Source organism: Rana temporaria, chromosome 2, assembly GCF_905171775.1.
Source record: "Rana temporaria chromosome 2, aRanTem1.1, whole genome shotgun sequence".
Classification (NCBI taxonomy): Eukaryota; Metazoa; Chordata; class Amphibia; order Anura; family Ranidae; genus Rana; species Rana temporaria.
Window position 1 is genome coordinate 3421306 of NC_053490.1, and position 25087 is coordinate 3446392.

Below are 25087 nucleotides of genomic sequence, written 5' to 3' on the forward strand. Positions count from 1 at the left end.
GAAAGCGGACAGTTGGTGTAACAAATGAAGACAACCCCCCTGGTACTATAGATATAAGCCCGGGCTGCTGCTGATGTAAACCTTCCATTGGCCGGACTGAAAGGGTTCCACTAATGTACATCTGCCCAATCTGTATCTGAGGAGACCATAGAAGAAGCATTAGAAAGAAATGTGAGCATGGCTTCAGTCAGGCGATGGTCCTGGTGGTCATGGTCTTGTTCTCCTTCAGGTCCTCTAACCTTGTAGATGGTGACATGGACTTGTTGGGTGGAAATGAGCAGGAGGGGCTCTGGGTTCTCTTGTAGCCAATCAGCTTGTTATGGATAAAAGATTAAAGTTACTTCTGAGAATTTACAGGAATTTGGGTGTTTAGAGGGTTATATAAGTGGGCGGGGCTGGTATTAATGAGGGGTGTGTCATATGTTAATCAGTTTCTTAGCATAGATGATATAAATGGTATAAATATATCCTTGAAATGTAAACAATCGATCTCCTTTCTTCTGTTGTTAAAGTGTCACATATATATGATTAATAAAGTTGGATTCTATTCTCACCGCACAATAGCGTGGTCTGGGTTCTTCTACAACATCCCCCCAAAAATGTAATCTTCCAGTTGTAGGAGTCTGGTGGAATGGGTGACAAGCTGATTGTATGTCTTAGGTCCCTTGTACATGGGGGGTCCGGCCCCTGTGTGTGCAATGCTGGCATTATAATACACCTGGTGGGCACAGGTACAGCGTGTGATTACTATGCCTCAGTTTATGAATGGATGGGATCCTCTCTGCAGAGACTTCTATTCATTCCTATGTATTGCAGCTGAGCCTGCAGAGAAAGGGAAGGAACTCCGTCTTCAGTCACTTTCTGGCCTGGATTCACGTAGAATCGCATATCTTTGTGCGGGCGTAACGTATCCTATTTACGTTAAGCCTCCGCAACTGTGACAGGCAAGTGCCGTATTCTCAAACGAAAGTTGCGGCGGCGTATCGTAAATAGGCCGGCGTAAGCCCGCCTAATTCAAATGTGGTAGATGTGGGCGTGTGTTATGTAAATTTAATGTGACCCCACGTAAATGACGCTTTTTACGAACGGCGCATGCGCCGTCCGTGAAAGTATCCCAGTGCGCATGCTCCAAATTAACCCGCAAGAAGCCAATGCTTTCGACGTGAACGTAAAATTTTAAAAATTTGACGCGGGAACGACGTCCATACTTAACATTGGTACGCCTCATATAGCAGGGGTAACTTTACGCCGGGAAAAGCCTAACGTAAACGGCGTATCTGTACTGCGTCGGCCGGGCGTACGTTCATGAATTGGCGTATCTAGCTGATTTACATATTTCTAGGCGTAAATCAGCGTACACGCCCCTAGCGGCCAGCATAAATATGCAGTTAAGATACGACGGCGTAAGAGACTTACGCCGGTCGGATCTAATACAAATCTATGCGTAACTGATTCTAAGAATCAGGCACATAGATACGACGGCACGGACTCAGAGTTACGACGGCGTATCTGGAAATACGCTGGCGTAACTCGTACGTGAATCCGGGCCTCTATGTCTCAAATAAGACCCCGGATATCTCTCCAAAGCCCCCCTCCCAAAAAAAAAAAAAAAAATTGGATTTTGTTCTCCATACTTACCTGTAAAATCCATTTCTTTGAGTACATCACGGGACACAGAGCAGCCATATACATTACTACCTGGGTTATGTGCCACCTATAGGTGAATGGACACTGGTAGAATAACCAAAACAGGAAGTGATCCCTATATAACCCCTCACCTACAGGAAGTACTCCAGTTTAGTAGCAAGCAATGATCTCCCAAAAAAAGAGGGGAGGGGCCTCTATGTCCAGTGATGTACTCAAAGAAATGGATTTTACAGGTAAGTATGAAGAAAACAAAAAAGTAAAGCAACTATCAGAGGCTCCAGCTCTCATTCTAGATTACAATGTTCAACACACAGATGTGGAAAAACATATTACAAAAGATTGGCAAGTATTGAGAGGGGATTGATATCTACGGAGTATTTTGCCTGACAGACCTCTTGTCATCTATAAACAAACAACTTTGAGGCCCCGTACACACGTCCGAGAAACTCGACGAGAAAAACACATTGTTTTTCTCGTCGAGTTTCTTGTGAAGCCGCCGAAAATCTCGGCGGGCCAACTTTTCTCATTGACTAACGAGAAAATAGAGAACATGTTCTCTATTTGGCCCGACGAGATTCTTGTCGGTTTCCTCGGCCGAAAGTGTACACACGACCGGGTTTCTCGGCAGAATCCGTCTCCGACCGAGTTTCTGGCTGAATTCTGCCGAGAAACTCGGTCGTGTGTATGGGGCTTTAGAGATCTTATGCCACGTACAGACGATCGGACATTCCAAAAACAAAACCGTGGATTTTTTTCTGACGGATGTTGGCTCAAACTTGTCTTGCATACACACAATCACAAAAAATGTTGCCGGAAAATTGCAAACGTCAATAATGCGGTGATGTACAACACTACGACGAGCCAAGAAAAATGAAGTTCAATGGTTCCGAGCATGCGTCAAATTGATTCCGAGCATGTGTAGAATTGTTGTGCTTTGAATTGTGTGCACACACGGTCTGAATTTCCGACAACAACTTTTGTTGTCGAAAAATTTGAGAACCAGCTCTCAAATTTTTGTTGTCAGAAATTCTGACAGCAAATGTCCGATGGAGCCTACACACTGTTGGATTTTCCTCCCATTGAACATTTTTTATCGGAAATTCTGACCGTGTTTGCGGAATTATTGTTAAAAATGTGGTTGAACCACCCCCCAAAAAATAATTTTCTTACTTTAATGGGAAAGGTTTTTACCCATTTACCCATATAAATATTGTTTTTTAAAAAAAAATTCTAAGGGAAAAAGAATGAATTTGAAGCCACCAGCACAGGAAGTATTTATCCCATTAGATATTTTATGAGCTGCCATACTGAGGGAGTTGTGTGTGTTCTACAATGCTCTTGTAGATGACAGTATGTAGGGAGAACCAAAAGTGCCTTTAAAATGAAGAGTCATGGAGCATGTACAAAATATTATTAAGGGATGTCTAAACCATAATGGCCCGGATTCACATACATTGTCGCATATTTATGCCGGTGTAGCGTATCTTTTTTAGGCTATGCCGGTGTAGCGCAGTGAAGCAAGCACAGTATTCACAAAGCACTCGCTTCCACTTACTGTTAAAGATATGCTGGGTTTTCTCGGCGTAATCCGGCGTAGGAAGTAGTGGGCGTGAGCTATGCTAATGAGGCGTGACCCCATGCTAATTTCATGCTCCCAACTTTGTGGGAACCATTTGGGGACGGCCCCTTCCTGTTCCAACATGACTGCGCACCAGTGCACAAAGCAATGGATGAGCGAGTTTGGGGTGGAGGAACTTGATTTGCCTTCACAGAGTCCTGACCTCAACCCGATAGAACATCGGTGCCCATTAGTGGTGCCCACCAGTGCTGCCTCATCAGTGCCGCCCACCAGTGCTGCATCATCAGTGCTGCCTCATCAGTGCCTATTAGTGCCGCCCACCAGTGCTGCATCATCAGTGCCCATCAGTGAAAGGTAAACAATTACTTGTTTGCAAAATGTTATAACAAAAAAAAAAAAACATTTTGTTTTTTTTTCAAATTTTTTGGCCTTGGCCGAGTGACAGACAAGTACTTAAAATGAACGGCGCATGCGCCGTCCCGTGGACGCAACCCAGTGTGCATGCTCAGAATCATGTTGAAACTACTCCCTAAGATACGTTGAATCACTGCCTACGACGTGAACGTAGCCTAAGCCCAGCCATATTCACGTACTAAGTCATAGATGAGGGATAACTATACGCCGGACGTAAGCCTTATGCAAACCAGGTATATTATGCGCCGGGCACAACTACGTTAGTGAATCGACGTATCTGATTCATTTGCATATTTGTAATGAGGCGACCAGCGTAAAAATGCGCCCACGATACGCCGGCGTAGGAAAGTTACGTTGGTCGGATGAAGCCTATTTTCAGGCGTATCTAGTTCTGTGGGCACGGCGCATAGATGCGACGGCGCACATTTACACTTACGCGGAGTATCTCGAGATACGTCTGCGTAAGTGCTTTGTGAATCCCGACCAATGTATCTAGACACTTTGCCCTGGTACATAATAATAATCCAGAACATCTAATATTCTGAGAATAGAGAGGTATAGTAAACCCTGGAGAGGGAATCATAAAATTAGATCTTTGAGCCAAAAAGAATCAAAATGGATCCATAAAATGAGAACTCTCGTGCCAGATGGACTAAATGTTGAGTTTGATCTCAACTGTTTTATCAGTAATTATTGATGTTTTCTGATTCATTGGGCAATTTTGCTTCTTTCAAAGCCTCACACTTTATTTCTGGTGTGCATCTAATTGCTTAGTGACCCGCTCCATATTTTACTTATACTTGGTCCCTCCATTGGATTTATTCAGATAACGGGACAATTTATCTATGTATTTTTAATTATCATTTATTAATATTTGATTATTATATCCTTTATATATATACACATTTTATAGATTTCTATGATATCAAAATTAAGCACTTGCTGACCGTGTCCTGCACCCTATACGTCGCCAGAATGGCACAACTGCGCAAAGTAATGTATATTTACGGTACTTTCAATTTCCTGCTGGCAGCACATGCACTCCCCTGCTGCAAGCTCCATGACCGTCCCCGTGGACTCGATGTCCGCCGGTGTCCCGCAATCGTGTCATAGAGCGGCAGAACAGGGAGAGGCCAGTGTAAACAAGGCCTCTCCCTGTTCTGCCTAGTGACAGGACACTGATTGTCTGTTCCTGCTCATCGGCAGCAGTGATCAGTGACGTGTCACAGTAAGCCCTACACAGTTAGAATCACTCCCTAGGACACATTTAACCCATTCCTAGCCCCCTAGTGCAGTGTTTTTCAACTCCAGTCCTCAAGGCACACCAACAGGTCATGTTTTCAGGCTTTCCATTATTTTGAACAGGTGATTTGATCAGTTTCACTGCCTTAGTAATCACCACAGTCGTTTCATCTAAAAGAAATCCTGAAAACATGACCTGTTGGTGTGCCTCGAGGACTGGAGTTGAAAAACACTGCCCTAGTGGTTAACCCCTGCCAGTCACATTTATACGGTAATCAGTGTATTTTTATAGCACTGATCGCTGTATAAATGTGAATGGTCCCAAATTAGCGTAAAAAGTGTCCAATGTGTCCGCCATAATGTCGCAGTCACCATAAAAATCGCTGATCGCCGCCATTACTAGTAAAAAATGGTAATAAAAATGCCATAAAACTATCCCCTATTTTGTAGACGCTATAACTTTTGTGCAAACCAATTAATAAACATTTATTGCGATTTTGTTTACCAAAAATATATGGAAGAATACGTATCGGCCTAAACTGAGAATAAATTAGCTTTAAAAAAAATGGGGATATTTATTATAGCAAAAAGTGAAAAATATTGTTTTTTTTTTCAAAATTGTCGCTCCTGTTTTGTTTAGAGCACAAAAAATAAAAACCGCAGAGGTGATCAAATACCACCAAAATAAATCCCTATTTGTGGGAAAGAAAGGACGTCAATTTTGTTTGGGTGTCATGTTGCACGACCGCGCAATTGTCAAAAAGTGGCCCGGTCATTTGACAGGCAAATCCTCCGGGCTGAATGTTTAAAGGAGTTGTAAAGGAAAACATATTTTTGCCTAAAATGAATGTCTGCAAGGTAGACAGACAGAATAGTGTAATGATTCTGTTAAAAAACGAGTAAATACCTATTAAATTCCTTCATCTATATCACCTCCGGCATTCTAGTTTCTGTTCTCTCATTCACTTTCTGGTTTGCGGCGCTCGTTCATGTACATTTCCCAGTATGAATTGCGGCTCGCCCAGTAATTCACACCTCCATTGAAGTCTCTAACACGTAGAGAGTGTCCTGCCGCACAGATGTAGTTCCCAGGAGGGGGCGGGGCACGTCACTGACCACCGCAGTAAACCCTCCCATCACGGTGGTGAGTAACAATCAGACAAGCAGGAAGTGAACAGAACAGAGAATGAATAGAGCAACTTCTGAGCAAAAACGAACAATGAGGAAGTGAAAAGAGGAATGTCTGCAGGTAAATGATGCTTATTATGAAAAAAAAAAATACTTTACAACCCCTTTAAGCTTGGTCTCATCAGTGTCCATTCAGGATTTAAAAATTATTCATTCAGTTTTTAGTTGTATTCTCTTTGTTTCATGATTTAAGCTGGTCTGATGCAGATTGGAACAAAGATTGGTAAAGTTTGGACTTCAAGAAAATGGCTATGAGGTCCCTATATATACTTTTATTACTTGTAATGATTCGCCAGCCATAGGAAAATGGGCGCCACATTAATGTTGTCTCTGACGTTTATCTACAACAAAATGTCATCAGATTCACTTCCTGTCTGTAGAATATAAATAGAATCAAACATCCAATCCTGTTCCCCTGAGGAAGTCAAGTGACGTAACGCGTAGGGCATGGTCGAAGCACATCGCGGACCGGAAGTCACATGAGAGGCGGTGTAAACGCCAATATTTTGTCTTTCTCATAGCACATCTTTATTTTAACTTTGTAAGCAGGCACTTTTAGGTTTAATAAATGGTTTTAAGTGATAATGCACCATTAGAAGCTTGTTTACTTTGCATGTTGAACGGAATTTCCTATATGTGAGGTGGAATCCTTTGTGAGAAGTCGCAGCTGTGATCTTGGAAGGAAAGTTTGCTGATTCCATTTCTGATTGACATCTAAGGCTTATGTTATATGCCTATGAGGTGAGAGTTCTGGGAGCGCAGAGGTGTTGGTGACAGCCCCCGAGACCCGTCTTTCCGAATCCCGGCTCCCACGGCCGCCTCCCACACAAATACAGCGGCCGGCTTGCTTTAGCACTGCACTTGTAAAAAATATTATGGGCGGTGTGCCGTGCTTGTCCGAGGGGGGGGCGGGGGTGCAATATCACATGCAGCTTTCTACACTGTATGGTCTCCCCAGTCCGGGGTGGGGTCTATCGAGGAGGAGGGGGAGAATATCATCATCAACTTCCTAATTATTCCAGGGAGGGCCGGGATGGCCTAGAATCGAGGAGGAACCCAGCACCGGGTGCAGCCTGTGAATTCAGCAAATCTAAACTTTGGATGAGAGCCAGAGGATTTACCCAATCAGGATATCCCTCTGATTGGGTAAATGGACATCCTCCCCCCCATACATAGAATGCTCTCCAAGTAGTCAGTGTTCCCCCATACACTAACCCCCCCCCCCACACACACATATATATAAATATATTTGAAGCTCGTATATACACTGCCCCCTCTATGTAGTCCTACATTACCTCTCTCCTCCATGCAGTCATACATTACCACCCCTCCAAGCAGTCATACATTACCCTCTCCTCCATGCAGTCATACATTACCACCCTCCTCCATGCAGTCATACATTACCACCCTCCTCCATGCAGTCATACATTACCTCCCTCCTCCATGCAGTCATACATTGTCCCTCCCCCATACACTCGGTGCTCCCTGATTCCTCTCACTCCTTGAGGTGACAAATCCCCCGCTGCTCCTGACTGCACAACTTTTGTAATGTGTGCTGAGCCGCCAATCACATATAAGGGCTCAATATGGAAATTAATATACAGATCTTGTTGCAGTAAAGTGATTGGTGCTGAAAACTCAGTAAACATTCCTCATTCAGTGAAAGTTCATGGACTGCAAAGTTTGCATTGATCTCATCACGCATGGAGCACTTCGCAGTCCATGAACTTTCACTGAATGAGGAATGTTTACGGAGTTTGCATTGACTTCAGCTTGTGCAAAGAGCTCCATGCATGCTGAGATCAACGCAAACTCATTAAAGAGGAGGTCCAACCCCCTCCCCCATGAAAAAATATTAAAGTCAGCAGCTACATATACTGTAGCTGCTGACTTTTATTATTAGGACACTTACCTGTCCAGGGATCTCGCAATGTCGGCACCCCGGCCAATTTTTGGATTAGTTCTCGGGTGCTGCCGCCACCATTCATGTTATGGGAAACTGGCAGTGAAGCTTCACAGTTGGTTCCCTACTGCACATGTGCAAAGCAAGCTGTGATTTCTGAATGGCCTGGCGGTGGAGGAGGGCCAAACTTCCAAGGAACGGCACCCTCTCCCGGAAATGGGGAAGGGTACCAGTCAAAAACAGGAAGCAGAGCTTCCATGTTTGGGTGGAACTCCGCTTTAAACATTCCACATTCAGTGAAAACTCATGTACTACAAAGTGCCACATGTGATAATCAATACATAATTCATATACACTAATAAGCTGTGATATTATGAAACTGATGAGGCTGCACCGATGAGGCAGCACTCTTAAGCTGCACTAATCAGTCAGCACTGATAGGTTGCACTGGTGGCCACTGATAAGCTGCACCATTGGGCTGGGCACTGATGAGGCGGCACTGCACTGATGGTCACTGACACCCACTGAGGCAGCATTCTTGAGCTGCACTGATGGCCACTGATGAGGCAGCACACTTTTTTTTTTTACAGATGACATGGTGGGTCTTAAACAGGAAGGGAGTGGCCTTGACAGGAAGGGGTGTGTCATATTTAAATTAGGGGGTGCACACATTTAGTCAGGCCTAGGGCAGCACAAAACCTAAATACACCGCTGGGCTCAAGGCGTGTGTCTGTGAATGTCTTGTAGTAAATGGATGTGAACCCATCAGGTCCCGGGCTTTTCCCTGCTTTTATGTCTTTCACAACCTTTCTAATGCCGCGTACACAACCATTTTTAATGGTCTAGAAAAACTTTTTTTTTCAACCCGATTGTTGTTAAGCCTGCCTTGCCTACACACGATTGTGACAAATGCTTGAGCAAAGTGCGGTGACATACAACACGTACGGCGGCACTATAAAATGGAAGTTCCATTCGGATGGCGCCACCCTTGGGGCTGCTTTTGCCGATTTTGTGTTATTAAAAGTTTGGTGAGAGACAATTTGTGCTTTTCAGTCTTTGTGCTTTTCAGTCTGTTACAGTGTGACGAATGTGCTATCTCCATTATGAACGCTAGTTTTACCAGAACAAGCACATAATTTGCTTCTGAGCATGCACGTTTTTTTCACATTGTTAAAGCCTACACACGACCATTTTTTTACGACATGAAAATTTAGAGCATGTTCAAAATTTTTAATGCCCATTTTTCACGTCGGAAAAAATGCTCTGGAGCTCTCACATGACCGTTTTTAATGACATTAAAAAAAATCGTGAAAAACGGTCATGTGTACGCGGCATAAGTTCTGAAGCCTCAATGGGTCTTTCTAAATGTAGAGCGTTGTCTCCTTTCAAAGTGGGAAGTTTAGAGTCTTTTAGGTAAGTCTGGATTATTGGCAGTCTATCACCTTGGGCGTGTGCGGGTTTGTGTGAATGAATGAAAACTTATATAGCGCAGCACATGCGAACTTAATCGCCTCTGGGCGCTTGTTGTTCCTGTCTCCTTTGGTATCAAAAGAGATGAGTCTTGATCTTTCTCCTGAACGTCAAGTGGTTCTCCTCCAATCGAATGCTGGTTGGTAAAGCGTTCCATAGTCTAGGCCCTTGGACCGCGAATCTCCTTTCTCCTTTGGACTTGTATCTGGCTTTGGGTATCTGGAGGAAATTTTGATTGGTGGATCGCAGAACGCGATTGGGATTATGAGTTTTATTTTTTCGCATAGATAATGGGGAGCATTCCCATAGATACATCTATGCGTTAGACAGAGTGCTTTAAAATTGATTCTGTCTTTTACTGGTAACCAGTGAAGGGTTCTCAGTGAAGGTCTCTTGTGTGGACTTGGGAGGTTATAGAGATCAGTATAGATGTTATGGAAATGGCGGGCTATTTTTTCAGTGGTGATGTCGACCTTCCCTACTTTATTCCGAATGCCTACGATATTTTGATTGGCTTTGGCGCTTTTCAAGGCCCTTGCCAGGAATTTGCCTGTCTTATCGTTTGTAGTAGATTTTTTTCTGAAAGAATAGGAATCATTTTGTCTTAGCTTCGAACATCTGCTGAAGAGATTTTCTGGTGTCTAACAAGATCTGAGCGGATCGTTCAGTTAAAGACTGTTTGTGTTGTGTTTCAAGGTGTGTGTATTTTGTCTGTTAAAGGCTTAATTGCCTTCTCTCTTTCACAGTGTGCCCCCATTTCGATTAGTTCCCCTCTAATGGAGCATTTATGTGCCGCCTAGACCATCATGGGGTCAACATCTGGGGTGTTGTTGTGTTAAAAGTATTCTTTTATTAGCGCGGATATCTTGGGGAGCAACTGGGGGTCAGTCAATAGTGTGGGGTTTAGTCTCCAGGTATTGGGTTTGGGTGGGGGCCTTGACAGGTGCATAGTCAGGAATATGGGGGCATGGTCTGAAATGTATTAAATTGTGATGTTAGCTTCAGTGATCAAGTTTAAGCGGAGTTCCACCCAAAAATGGAACTTCCGCTTTTTTGGAATCCTCCCCCTCCGGTGTCACATTTGACACCTTTCAGGGGGGAGGGGGAAGATACCTGTCTAATACAGGTATTTGCTCCCACTTCCGGGCATAGATATCTGCAGATATCTATGCCATGTTCGGTATCTCCTCTGTCCCCCCTGATGTCTTCTGGGAGACACACAGGTCCCAGAATACAGCAGGGGCCGCGTGACTCTTGCATGCGTAGTAGGGAACATGAAAGTGAAGCAGCAAGGCTTCACTTCCTGATTCCCTTACCGAAGATGGCAGCACCCGAGAGCTGAAGGACAAATCAGCTTTGGGTGCCGACATTGCGGGTGCCCAGGACAGGTAAGTGTTCATATTTTAAATGTCGGCAGCTGCAGTATTTGTAGCCGCTGACTTTGTAAAAAGAAATTACCGGAACTCCGCTTTAAGTCTCCTTGGGAGGTGAAAATGTAATCGATCCTGAATTAGCGATTGTGGGGAATAGATGGAAGTTGGTATTCCCTGGGGAGTGCAGCTCACTGCTACATTGGCCGATGTGTCCACAAGACACAGCACATTTCAGCTGCCAGTAACCATCCACTGTGATAGGCCCGGGGATCATGTGGGATCCGTCGCCATGTGATCACATGAACACAATGTCAACAAAGCTGCTATGAATGAATTATATTCCTAACAGCTGTGATTCCTGTAGTGATGCTGTGACTGACCCACAGATATCACATAATACCTGGGACAATCACAGCACCCTGTACCAAGTGATAACTGTGGGCCAATCGCAGCACACAATAGTTATGCATGCAACCCATTCATTACAGTGCAAAACATTGCTGTTACAGTGACCATAACTGTACCAGCAAACCAAAGAAAATCCCTGATCCAACCCCCAACCCCCTCCCTCAGAGTAGCACCATGTCACTAAACTACTCCAAAAAAATTGTTTAAAATGTAAAAAGAAAAAATGAATAAAACAATGTATTCATTTTTAACATACCATCACCAGTCAGTATCTCTAATCACAGCCAAGTCAGTCATATTATGACACTGTGGTGACAGGAGGAAAGAAAATCGGGAAAAAAAAAAAAACCATTCAATTTCTTCTTTTTCCAAAAAAAAAAAAAAAGGGGTGATGAAAAATGACATCTTTCCCATGCCTCTTACTAAATATCCATCTACTTTCCAAAAAATAGTCATTTGGGGGTATTTGTACTGCCCTGGCTTTTTAGGGGCCCCAAGAAATGAGATAGGGCATCAGTACATCAGAATATATACAGTACTTGTCACATTTTTTTTTTTTTTACAAAAGACATATAGAAGAATACATTTTGGCCAAAATGTATAAACAATTTTTTTTATATGTTTTATAACTGAATTGAATTTACATGGCAAAAAAAAAAAAACAGCGGTGATCAAGTACCACTAAAAGATAGCGCTATTTGTGTGAAACAAATCATAAACATTTCATAGGAGTAAAGCGTTGCATGACCGAGCAATTACCAGTTAAACTAACGTAGTGCTGTATAGCAAAAAAACGCCCTGGTCATGAAAGAGTTAAAACCTTCCGGAGCTCAGGTGGGTAAAGCCCTATCAGTCCCAAAAATCTGTTGATCTATAATACATTTGGGTAGACTACGAATGCTAAAGATAGAGGCCCAGATTCAGAGAGACTTATGACGGTGTATCAGTAGATACGCCATCGTAAGTCCGAATGTGCGCCGTCGTATCTTTGGGCGCATTCTTAAAATGACATACGCCTCACTGTTGCCAAGATACGACCGACGTAAGTCTCCTACGCTGTCGTATCTTGGGTGCATATTTACGCTGGCCGCTAGGGGTGTGTACGTTGATTTACGCGTCAAATATGTAAATGAGCAAGATACGCCTATTCACGAACGTACGTACGCCCGTTGCAGTAAGCTACGCCGTTTATGTAAGGTGTTTTTCCGGCGTAAAGATAAACCACCAAAAAGATGGCGCAGCCCATGCAAGGTATGGAAGTCGGAAGTGCCGTCGGATTTTACGTCGTTTACGTAAGTTGTACGTGAATGGGGCTGGGTGTAAGTTAGGTTCACGTTGTACGCATTGAGGCGATGTCGTATCGTACGAACGGCCCTCATTTACATGGGGTCACAGTTAATTTAAATGTAGCCCGCCCACTACATGCCTACTTTGAATTAGGCAGGGTTACGCCGGCCCATTTGCACTACGCCAAAGTAATTTATGGAGCAAGTGCTTTGTGAATACTGGCCTTGCCTCACTATGTTACGTCGGTGTAGTGCAAATGGGATGCACTATGCCGGCCAAAATATACCCCGCTCTACCTGATTCCGGCTAATAATGTGCAGAACTGAAACATTGCCATAAATGAAAAAAAACACACAAGGGATTTAGGGAGAGAACGGCCCGGGGAATAAAATGGTTAAGGACAGATTTCACCATTTATGTCATTATTGATTTTGTCCATAGTCACACAATGTTTTTGGGGTCCAAAAATTGTTTTTCACAAAAAAATATAGATCTGTCCATTCTGTCAATAAAGAGAACCCCAATAAGAGAAATGTCAGTCCCCCCAGTAGACATTGTAGGAATATGACCACATACTCAGCACTTTGTAAGTTCAGATCTCTAGTAGCTGTACTGTATGATTAGTCTATGGAAATGTCCAATAGATTGGACAGAAAATCTAGATATTAAAAACAAAAATGCACACAATCGGAATTTCCGATGGAAAAAGTCCGACAGATTTTTTTTCATCGGATATTTCGACCGTGTGTGTGCCCCATCTGACTTGTTTCCATCGGGATTTAGATGTTCTCTTTTTTCCCCAACGGAAAAAAATGTATATCGGAAATTCTGTTCGTCTGTAGGGAACTCCGATGGAGAAAAAACATGCATGCTCAGAATCAAGTTGACGCATGCTCGGAAGCATTGAACTTAATTTTTCTCGGCTCGTCGTAGTGTTGTACGTCACTGCATTCTTGATGGTCGGAATTTGTTGTGACAGTGTGTATGCAAGACCGCTTGAACAGGATTCCATCTGAAAAATCAGTCAGAGTTTATCCCGATGGAAAATCCGATCGTGTGTACAAGGCATTCGACTTTCATCATAACTGAATAAAACACAAGTAGCCAGCTGGGATAAGGTTGTAATGTTGAATGCATCCCATAAAACAGCTGCAGCTCGGTGATGCAAGGCCTGTGCCAGATTAAGAAGTTGCTTTCTCATGGAATGGAGAAGTCTGATTGGCTGGTGTCCCTGTCTGCAAAACTGTCATCCATGAGAGGCGGTGGAATATGGACAGGAGGCCTTGATCATGGGAAGAGGAGTGGAAAATGTACACGATGGGCTTAGCTGGAACCCCCATGATTGACAGGTATAGCAATTGTCAGCAGAACCTGGAAAGGACTCTCCCACTGAGGCTTCAGAGGCTTGGCACGATGCCGCTTGACTGCTACCCAGTCTCCCTGTACTGAGGCAGTGTTGGTCATGTATTGGCTCAGGACCAGGCAATGAAGAAAACATTTGAGAATACAGAAAGTTAGTTATTCATGCAAATGCATTACATGTTCAGGCAAAGCCCCATAAAAAGGGTACAAATGAGAATCATAAGGAATAAGGTTCATTGTTGCCCGCCCAAAAAATTGTCAAAATGTAGAATAGTCAAGGTCTTTCTAGGCTGTGCCCAATGGACATAAATACTAAAGTGTCCATCCATCACATTCCTGTTTGCTCACTTATTTTATATTTTCTTTTTAATAGCAATATACTTTGTTTTACTAATGTGTGAGATGACATGAGGTGTGACACTGAGACATCCTGAAGTCTTTCATTGCAGCTTAGCTCCCCCCCTTTAATATCCCCCCTTCTTCCAGAGTTTCCTCACTGAAGATTGTGAATTCTCTGGTGATAGATTAGCCTGGCATTTACTGTAAAAGCTTTGTCACATTCAGAACATTGAAATGGCTTCTCTCCAGTATGAACCATCTGGTGTGTGGTAAGACTTTTCTTTGCTGTAAAAGCTTTATCACATTCTGAACACTGATATGGCTTCTCTCCAGTGTGAACTCTCTGGTGTCTGATAAGATATGACTTCCATGCAAAAGCTTTGCCACATTCAGAACATTGATATGGCTTCTCTCTGGTGTGGACCCTTGTGTGTTGGAAAAGGGTTTCCCTCTCTATAAAAGCTTTATCACATTCAGAACACTGATACAGCTTCTCTCCAGTGTGAATCTTCTGGTGTCTGATAAGGGTTGATTTCTGTGTAAAAGCTTTGTCACATTCAGAACACTCATATGGCTTCTCTTCAATGTGCATTTTCTGATGTCTGTTAAGCCCTTTCTTGTCTGTGTAAGCTTTGTCACATTCAGAACATGCATAGGGCCTCTCTCCAGTGTGAATCATCTGGTGTCTGATAAGTTCTCTCTTCTCTGCGAAAGCTTTTTTACATTCAGAACACTCATACCGCTTCTTTCCCGTGTGAGTCATCTGGTGACTGATAAGGTGTGACTTTGTTTTATAAGCTTTGTTACATTCAGAACACTGATAAGGCTTCTCTCCAGTGTGAACCCTCTGGTGTGTGATCAGCTCTCTCTTTGTTGTAAAAGATTTGCCACATTCAGAACACTTGCATGGCTTATTTCCAGTGTGAATCCTCTGGTGTATGATAAGGCTTGACTTTGCTGTAAAAGCTTTGTCACATTCAGAACACTGATACGGCTTCTCTCCAGTGTGAATCCTCTTGTGTGTGATAAGATTACACTTCTTTGTAAAAGTTTTATCACATTCAGAACACTGATATGGCTTCTCTCCAGTGTGAACCTTCTGGTGTGTGATATGTTTTGCCTCCATAGTAAAACCTTTATCACATTCGAAACAAGAAATATCTTCTGAAATGACTCCTCTTATGTATACATGGGTTGGACTTTATTGTAAAGTCATTGTCACTTCCAGAACACTGAAATGACTTCTCTCTTGTTGTCCTCTGAGGTCCTCAATGTTGAAGAGGATCCAAAACACTTACAACATTTAGAACTCGGATATATTTTGAATCCTGCGTGAATCCTCCAGTGAATTGCAAGAAAAGACTTTCCGTCACCTAAGACACTCATATGGCTCGTTTCTCATCTGACGTTTTTTTAAGACAAGTCTGACCAAAAACTCGGATCGTCAATCCACCTATACAGAAAAAAATAAAAAAAAGTCAGAATTCTATATAAAGGATTAAATAAAGTTACTTTCTATTTTTTACATTCATTATTAAATATATCTTATATATAGAAGGAATATGTACAATATTATACATGTTTAAATATTTGTATTGTATTTTATTGAGGACAATCCATTATTCCCATTGGCTGGTAAAATTGAGAATTTATTAAAATTTCCTGCAGGAGAATCTAATTTCTTTGTTCTAATTTAGAGCATTGTGCTGCATAGTGATGGGGGGAGAGGGGGGGGTGCTTGGGATTGACTTGTGGGCACCTTTTCGCAAATCCATCTAAAAATCCACACATTGCCGATGTAAATACAAACACCATTGAAGTCAATAGGAGGCAAATTCTGAGTAACATTTTTTCCAGAAGTCTTTCAAGACAACATCTTTGAGAGAGAAGACTCCTCCTCCCATTCCCAGGAAACACTGCACATCCTAAACTTTTAAAAGGACTGTCTCCAGCTAGCCCCTCAGTTCATTCAGATTACCTTTGACCCAGTGCTGGGACAAGGAAATCCTGGGGCTAAAATGGAAAACTGCCCCCCCCCCCCAGTCTATCATCCCCACCAATTCCCAATCCCTGTTGGGAAAAGAAGAGGGAAGGTTAATATATCTGCATGTGCCAACATTTTTGAAGCATCCTATTGTATAGTACCAATATTTTTTACATCTGGCGACTGCAGACTTTAGCCCGCTGTCAGCTGAATACAGGTCATAGAAATGCAGAAATACAGTAAGTGCACTCTGGTTACCTACAGGGGTCCTTTCACATGGGTATTTCTTTCAGGTCCTCCTCTCAATTTGTCAGGAAGATGTGATCGGAAAGGTCCATGCAGCCCTATCAGGAGGACCTGATCGAACAGGTCCATGCAGTCCTATTAGGAGGACCTGATCGGACAGGTCCATTCAGCCCTATCAGGAGGACTTGATTGGAAAGGTCAATGCAGCCCTGTCAGGAGGACCCGATTGGAAGGTCCATGCAGCCCTATCAGGAGGACCTGATCAGAAGGCCCATGCAGCCCTAGGGACAGGCTGATGTAAATGGAAGTTTTACACCTACCTAGCTCTGAATCCTTCCAGGTCTGGGGAGATTTTTTTTAAAAAGGACTGTGTCCTCCTCCATTTATCTGGACCTAAATGTGACACATCGGAGAAAGCCTGATGTAACCAGACAGTAAATAGACAGTGGAGTCTGTTTTCATCCAGCCACCCATAGAACTGTCACAGGTCCTCCTGTGTCTCCTCCCACAAACAGAAACGGGGACAGATGTAAAAAACTGACATCCATCCTGTTCAGCTCTGATTCAGGAAGGGATCTGCTCATGGATCCTCTGCTGATTGAAGTGGGCTCCGTTCCGTTTCAGAGGATCCTTAGGGCTTGTTCACACATGTGTCTGGGGGAAGTAAAACCGGGTGGTTGAGCCATGATTTTACTGACCCCCTGTCTGAACACTAAACATACAACTGCTACCAGCTGTACACATGCCCCGGCCACGATGCTGTGCTTAAACAGAATGTTGCTGCCACTGAATGTGATAATGCAGTTCAATGGGGCTGCACTGCAACTGCCCTGCATGTGACTGTAGAGGGGTAGTACTGCAATTATCAGGTTAGGGGCCCATTCACACCAGGAAATGCATGGGAATCTCATGGGAATGTTGTGTGGTTCCTGGGCAATTCATATGCAGTTCTGTGCAGTGTGATTTTTGCCCCATTCATTTTGAATGACCTTAAAATCGCACTGCACCAAAAGTATTGCATGTACTCCATTTATGAGACGCATGGCTACCCCCGTGCATGCTACTTCTGTACCATGTGATCTGGTGTGGGTAAACACACTGCGTTTGCATCCTGCATTTGGGGTGACATTAAGGGCAGTCTGATTGGAATGCAGTGCGGGAAGTCACACTGGAATGTGTCTTTTCCCGCACTGCATTCTAGTGTGAATGGGCCCTGAATCAGGCAATGAGGAGGCAACAATGGGCCAGATTCACAAAAGAGATACTCCGTCGTATCTCCGTTTCTAACTATGCGACTGATTCATAGAATCAGTTACGCATAGCTAGCCCTAAGATCCGACAGGTGTAATTGTTTTACACTGTCGGATCTTAGGATGCAATACCTCCGCCGCTGGGTGGAGTTTGCGTCGTATTCCAGCGTCGGGTATGCAAATTAGCAGTTACGGCGGATCCACGACGGATTTTCACGTTCGCTACGTCGTCCGTAGTCAAGTTTCCCATCGCAATTTTAGTCATTATTTGACCTGCCCTAACTTTACACAGCAATTGTAATGCTGTATAAAGTATGGCCGTCGTTCCCGCGTTGAAATTTAAAAATTAACGTCGTTTGCGCAAGTCGTCCAGGAATACGGAATTACGCTTCGCGCGTCGTCATTTGAAAAAATTACGTCACTGCGTGCAAAGCACGGCGGGAATTCCGAAACGGAGCATGTGCAGTAGGTCCGGCGCGGGAGCGCGCCTAATTTAACCACTTAAGCCCCGGACCATTTTGTTGCTAAATGCCCAGGCCAGGTTTTGCGATTCGGCACTGCGTCGCTTTAACAGACAATTGCGCGGTCGTGCGACGTGGCTCCCAAACAAAATTGGCGTCCTTTTTTTCCCACAAATAGAGATTTCTTTTGGTGGTATTTGATCACCTCTGCGGTTTTTATTTTTTGCGCTATAAACAAAAATAGAGCGACAATTTTGAAAAAAAATCAATATTTTTTACTTTTTTCTATAATAAATATCCCCAAAACATATATAATTGTTTTTTTCCATCAGTTTAGGCCGATACGTATTTTTCTACCTACTTTTGGTAAAAAAAAAAAATCGCAATAGGTGTTTATCGATTGGTTTGCGCAAAATTTATAGCGTTTACAAAATATGGGATAGTTTTATTGCATTTTTATTATTTTTTTTTTTACTACTAATGGCGGCGATCAGCGTTTTTTCATGATTGCGACATTATGGCGGACACTTCGGACAATTTTGACACATTTTTGGGACCATTGTCATTTTCACAGCAAAAAATGCATTTAAATTGCATTCTTTATTGTGAAAATGACAGTTGCAGTTTGGGAGTTATCCACAGGGGGCGCTGTAGGAGTTAGGGTTCACCTAGTGTGTGTTTACAACTGTAGGGGGTGTGGCTGTAGGACTGACATCATCGATCGAGTCTCCCTATAAAAGGGATCACTCGATCGATGCGCCGCCACAGTGAAGCACGGGGAAGCCGTGTTTACATACGGCTCTCCCCGTTCTTCAGCTCCGGGGAGCGATCGCGACGGAGCGGCTATAAACGAATAGCATATCTACGATACGTTACGCCGCCGCACTTCTACGTGAATCTGGCCCAATAATCTTATACATGTGTAACACCTTTCCAGACTCTGAGAGGTTACCATTTCCTGGTGCTGGACAACGTGTTCCTGAGGCTTTGTTCGGTCAGAGGGAGAGCGGTGGAGAAGGTGGCCGGCTGACCGATGCCTTTAAACTATTTTTTACTCCTCAGCGCCCAGGGCTGAGAGGTTCAAGCAACCATCGCCAGCGTCTGCATTACATGGTGCAGGAATATCTAGGGGCAAGAGCAGACTTGGAGACCTTTCTAACAAAGCATGCACTGGGTTACTGGGTCTTGGGAATGGACCACTGGCCAGAACTTGCTCAATATGCAATCAAGCTACTGCCCTCTTCTGCATCCAGCATGCTTTCTGAACGCACATTCAGTGCTGCTGGAGGGTTTGTAAATGATCAAAGAGTGTGCCTGTCCACAGACTCCATTGATAGGCTCACATTTATAAAAATGAATCAGTCCTGGATCAGCAGCTATCAAGCACCTGATGCTGATTTAACTGATTGAATTTGCTATGGATCTGGGATCCCTTGAAGACTGCCTATGCCGACTATCATATTCCTGAATCTTGATGATGCTAGCTTCCAACAATATTTTAGGTTTAGGGCACCACCAACACCCACTGCCTAATTGTTCTGTCCTGTTTAACAGGGGCATGTAATTACAATTAAAAAAAACAATTTAACAGCAGGGCCCGTTCCTGCACCCAACAAGAATAACTGTGAGGGGTTACAGTGTTCTGGCACCACCAACACCAAGGCCCAATTTTTCTGCAGAGTATCTAGTGCAGGGGTCTTCAAACTATGGCCCTCCAGGTGTTCAGGAACTACAATTCCCATCATGCCCAGTCATGTCTGTAAATGTCAGAGTTTTGCAATGCCTCATGGGGTTTGTAGTTCTGCAACAGCTGGAGGGCCGTAGTTTGAGGATCCCTGATCTAGTGCATGGGTGCTCAACCTGTGGCTCTCCAGCTGTTGCAGAACTTAAAGTCCCATCATGCCTCTGCCTTTGGGAGTCATGCTTGTAACAGTCAGTAGCTTGCAATGCCTCATGGGAATTGTAGTTCTGAAACAGCTGGAGAGCCACAGGTTGAGCACCCATGATCTAGTGCAATCCATATAGTATATATACTGCAGTTCAGACTATACAGTGCAGTAAGTGTAGTATACATATAATATAGTGCAGGGTATGTAGTGCAGTGTACAATATATAATACAGTGTATTGAAGAGGTTAAGTGGGGCCCTATGACAAAATTAAGAAAATAAATGGCATGCCCCCCCCCCCCCAATCCATACCAGGCCCTTTTGGTCTGGTATAGATTTTAAGGGCAACTCCACACCATTTCCATACCTTTTGGGTCTGGTATAGATTTTAAGGGGAACTCCACGCTAAAATTGAAAAAAATATTGCTGTGGGGTCCCCCAAAATCCATATCAGACCCTTTTCCATGCAAGCAGCCCCCTCCTCCTGAACCATACCAGGCCACTTATCAACATGGGGAGGGTGCTTTGGGGTCCCCCAAAGCAGCTTGTCCCCATGTTGATGGGGACAAGGTCTTCATCCCCACAACCCTGGCCAGGTGGTTGTGGGGGTTTGTGAGTAGTGGGCTAATTGGAATATGGAAGACCTCTTTAACAAGGGGGCCCCCAGATCCCGGCCCCCCATATGAATGGGGTACATTGTGGGAGGTGTTCTGTCAGAAGAGAGCTCCTCCATACAGCACATGAGACAGGATCGCTCTTACTGCAGATCGCATTGCACTGTACACACACACAGCTTGATTACCGCCCCCATCCACATTTCCTGCTGCCAGGAGGTGAGCATTCCTTGGAGGAGATAGGGGGCGGTAATCAAACTGTGTGTGTACAGAGCAATGCGACCTGCAGTAAGAGCGATCCTGTCTCAGGTGCTGTATGGATGAACGCTCTTCTGGTGAGAGCACAACACAGCACACCTCCTCCTGGCTTTGTAGTGACTTCCTCCTGTAAGTTGGGGAGGGGGATGGGCGGCTATCTGTACTGGGAAATGTAATGGGGATTTGTATGTTCAATAAGGAAGAATGGAGGGATATGTGCTAGGAGGGTTTGTGGGGGTTTGAGCCAAGAGAGGGGATGTTTGTGCTAGGAGTGGGGTGGGAGATTAGTGCTGGGGGGAATTTGGGTAGGGAGGGTAATTTAGAGGGGGTTGTGCTAGGAGGAGGGATTTGTGAGAATTTGCCCTAAGAGGGGGGTTGAAGAAAGATTTTTGCTGGGAGGGGAGGTGGGGGCGGGGGGTTTGTGTCAGGAGGGGGCGGGGGAATTTGGGCTAATAGGTGGGTTTGGGGGATTTTAGCTGGGAAGGGGGATTTGGAGGAGAAGATTTGTGCTAGGATAGAAAGATTGAGAAGAAATAGGATGTGAGCTAGGCGGGGGATTTTTTGGGGTGAGGAAGATTTGTGCTAGGAGGGGGAATTGGGTTGGATTTGAGCTGGGGTGGGATTGGGGGGGGGGGGAGTTTGAACTGGGAGTTGGTGGAATATGTACTGTACATTATTGTTTGGGGGGAATTATGGATTGAAGGTGGATTTTGTTTATGTATGATGGAATGTTTGTGTCCACTAATAATGATTTTCATGTATTTTTTGTGAAAAAATTGTTTTGATATTTTCTAGGGGGCATCAGGTAGGCTGTACGGGGCCCCACAATTTCTAACAACGGCCCTTCTAACAGTGGTGGCCCGTCCATTAGGGGCGCATGAGCGCCGACCCCCCCCCCCATCCATGCGTCCGGCCCCCTAATCTACATTCGGGGTGACAAATGCATGGATTTCAATGGGGGAGTTGAAGCACATGATTAGAGCCTGAGGCTCCAATAGGCTACAAAAAAGGGTGGGCTTTGGGTGCAGAGCACTGCACTTTGAGCCCACCCAGTTGAGTGAGAATAGCGAATGAATATTCTCTATTCGTACACTGATTCTCCTCCCGGCCAATCAAGAAGTAGGTTGTGAGACCCGTCATCCGTTGAAAGGAGAGGCAATCCTATTGAACACATAGGAGGAGGGGACGTCCGCCCACTGCCTGCCTGGAACTTAGATGGGGTAAGTGATGGATGACCGACCGACCACGAGACCCAACTGAGCGGGAGCGGTTACCACTGCCTGCTACCCTGAACCTGAATATCACCCCTATTCCTGACTACCAGGGAGCCCACCCAATGGGGTTACACAAAACAAACAGGCAGCTCTTGTACATTGTATAGTGTTGTGTCAGCAGTCAGTCTTTTCACCCAGCAGCAGAGAGAGAGCCCTGATCAGTCAGCTCCCCTATATAAAGGCTTGTGCACAGCTGACACCAATAATGAGGTCTGGATTCTAGGAGAAATGTGGACCTGGGGAGTGGAGGGTTTATCCCACCCAAAGCTCTACAAAACCTTGGGCTCCAGAACCCAGAACACAAATGATTAGGATTCCGAGAGCGCAGAATGTTTGTATTCCCCACATCAGTCATACACCCCGGAGCCCCTCACCATGTGTATGAGAACCTAGGTGACCCCACACACCCCACCCACAGTCCTGCCAGTCATTATCTCTCTATACAGTATTTTCTTGTGATATACTGTATATATATATATTAGTAAAAGGGTGAACAGTCAGCGCTATTGTAATGTACAACACAATATATAAAGTACAGCGGTCAGCACTATTGTAATGTACAACACAATATATAGAGTAGAGGGGTCAGCACTATTGTAATGTACAACACAATATATAGAGTAGAGCGGTCAGCACTATTGTAATGTACAACACAATATATAGAGTAGAGGGGTCAGCACTATTGTAATGTACAACACAATATATAGAGTAGAGAGGTCAGCACTATTGTAATGTACAACACAATATATAGAGTAGAGGGGTCAGCACTATTGTAATGTACAACACAATATATAGAGTAGAGCGGTCAGCACTATTGTAATGTACAACACAATATATAGAGTAGAGGGGTCAGCACTATTGTAATGTACAACACAATATATAGAGTAGAGGGGTCAGCACTATTGTAATGTACAACACAATATATAGAGTAGAGGGGTCAGCACTATTGTAATGTACAACACAATATATAGAGTAGAGGGGTCAGCACAATATTATAGTCATATAGGTGGATTCAGAGAGAGTTAGGCAGGCGTATCAGTAGATACGCCGACCTAACTTGGAATCTGCGCCGACCTAAGTTTAAGTGTATTCTCAAACTGAGATACACTTAAACCTATCTAAGATACGACAGCCTGCGCCATCGTATTTTAGGGTGCAATATTTAGGCTGGCCGCTAGGTGGCGCTTCCGTTGAGTTTGGCGTAGAATATGAAAATGCATATTCACGAGCGTACGCTTGCCCGTTGCAGTAAAGATACGCCGTTTACGTAAAGCGTTTTCAGGCGTAAAGTTATTCCATCAAATAGCTGGAATAGTCAATGTTAAGTATGGCCGTCGTTCCCGCGTCGAAATTTGAAAATGTTACGTTGTTTGCGTAAGTCGTCGTAATCACGTCGGGTCACAGTTAATATGCATAAAACACGCCCCCCACATCTTCATTTGAATTAGGCGCGCTTACGCCGGCCTATTCACACTACGCCGCCGTAACTTAGGAGGCAAGTACTTTGTGAATACAGTACTTGCCTCTCTGACTTACAGCGGCATAGTGTAAATACGCTACGCCGCCGCAAAGATGTGCGCCCCTACCTGAATCCAGCTAATAGTGCCCCTTATACTGCTGCTCAGGGGGGACAAATGATTTGGGTCTGTGGTCAGCAGGATGAAAACAATGTTCAGCCATAGTGGTCAGTGGGAGGAGTCTGTTGTTACAGACTATGGTATCGGGGTACAGGGATGTGGGGGGTCAGACAACACACGGGGTATCACCTTCTCTTGTATATCCACAGAAATCACCCAGCACGCTGGCAGATTGTCTGGAGAACCCCAAGTTCCCACCCCAGACTGGGGTAACAGCTGTATAACAGCGCACACTGGATCCCGCCAGAAAGCTGGCACTACAAAGCACTAATCACAGACAGTGAGACATTTCCTGGTCGGGATCCCTGCGGATCGGGAAATATCTCACTGCCTGTGATTAGTGCTTTGCAGTGCCGGCTTCCTGGCGGGATCGGGCACATGGGGTTGTGAAAATGCTCAAGCCCATCCCTACTGGCCAGTAAAACCAGCTGTGATAGACTTGGCACAGCCTGAAATACCTCTGCCCACCACTAGAGGGAGACTCCACACATATCTAGCTGGCTGACCAGACTCTAGTAACACACAACATGGTGACGGGGACAAAATGGGGTGAACAGGGAGGCAGTTGGGGTGACAGGGAAGTGGGGTGGACAAGTGGGAAATGAGAGGTAAATGGGAGGGAAAAAATTGCCCGTTATCTGTGGTCAGTGGGGTTGGGGGGGATATTCAATGAAGGGAAATGTTGGACATTAGTGATTTTTTAGGAAAAATGGGAATATAGTAGAGAGAAAAGAGGCATTGGTTCTCAGTGGGCTGATAGAGGGGTGGACAGGGGGGAAATAGGGGTGGATGGAGGAGATAGCGAGGGGATGGGGGGAGTTAGTAGTGGGAGATGAATACCTGGATGATGGTGTCCTAGTCTGGAGGTTGATGTGAGCTCCTCTGATGAGTCTTCTATGGTTGGGGTCCTCTTGGATGGTCCCTCTTGGCTCCTCTGATGAGTCTTCTATGATTGGGGTCCTCTCGGATGGTCCCTCTTGGCTACTCTGATGAGTCTTCTATGGTCGCGTGACTTCTGACTCTTCCCAGCACGGTGACTGGACATGAAGGGGGAAATCTCTCGGCTTCTCTTCCTCCGGCTCACAAGTGTCCACAATCAGGGGAAAGTTCTCCTCCGTGTCCCCGATGGAAGATGGAGGCTTCTTGTCCTGGCTGAGAGGTGTGAGGGACGTTCTGTGTCTGCACTACGGATCTGGGAAGACTCCAATCACATTGTGAGCCAGCTTCCTCACAGGGGGCCCCTCCCCCACAGACGTCCTGGGGC

The 25087-nt window shown here is 44.6% G+C and overlaps 1 protein-coding gene and 2 pseudogenes across 2 annotated transcripts in view; 2 read left to right on the forward strand and 1 right to left on the reverse strand.

Moving 5' to 3' along the window:
* The window catches only part of LOC120928403 (zinc finger protein 300-like), a 1021177-nt gene that overhangs the window by 848962 nt on the left and 147128 nt on the right, over positions 1 to 25087 (forward strand). The window lies entirely within an intron of this gene.
* Positions 1 to 25087, reverse strand: part of LOC120928420 — a 399135-nt pseudogene that overhangs the window by 317568 nt on the left and 56480 nt on the right.
* The window catches only part of LOC120928419, a 304228-nt pseudogene that overhangs the window by 255320 nt on the left and 23821 nt on the right, over positions 1 to 25087 (forward strand).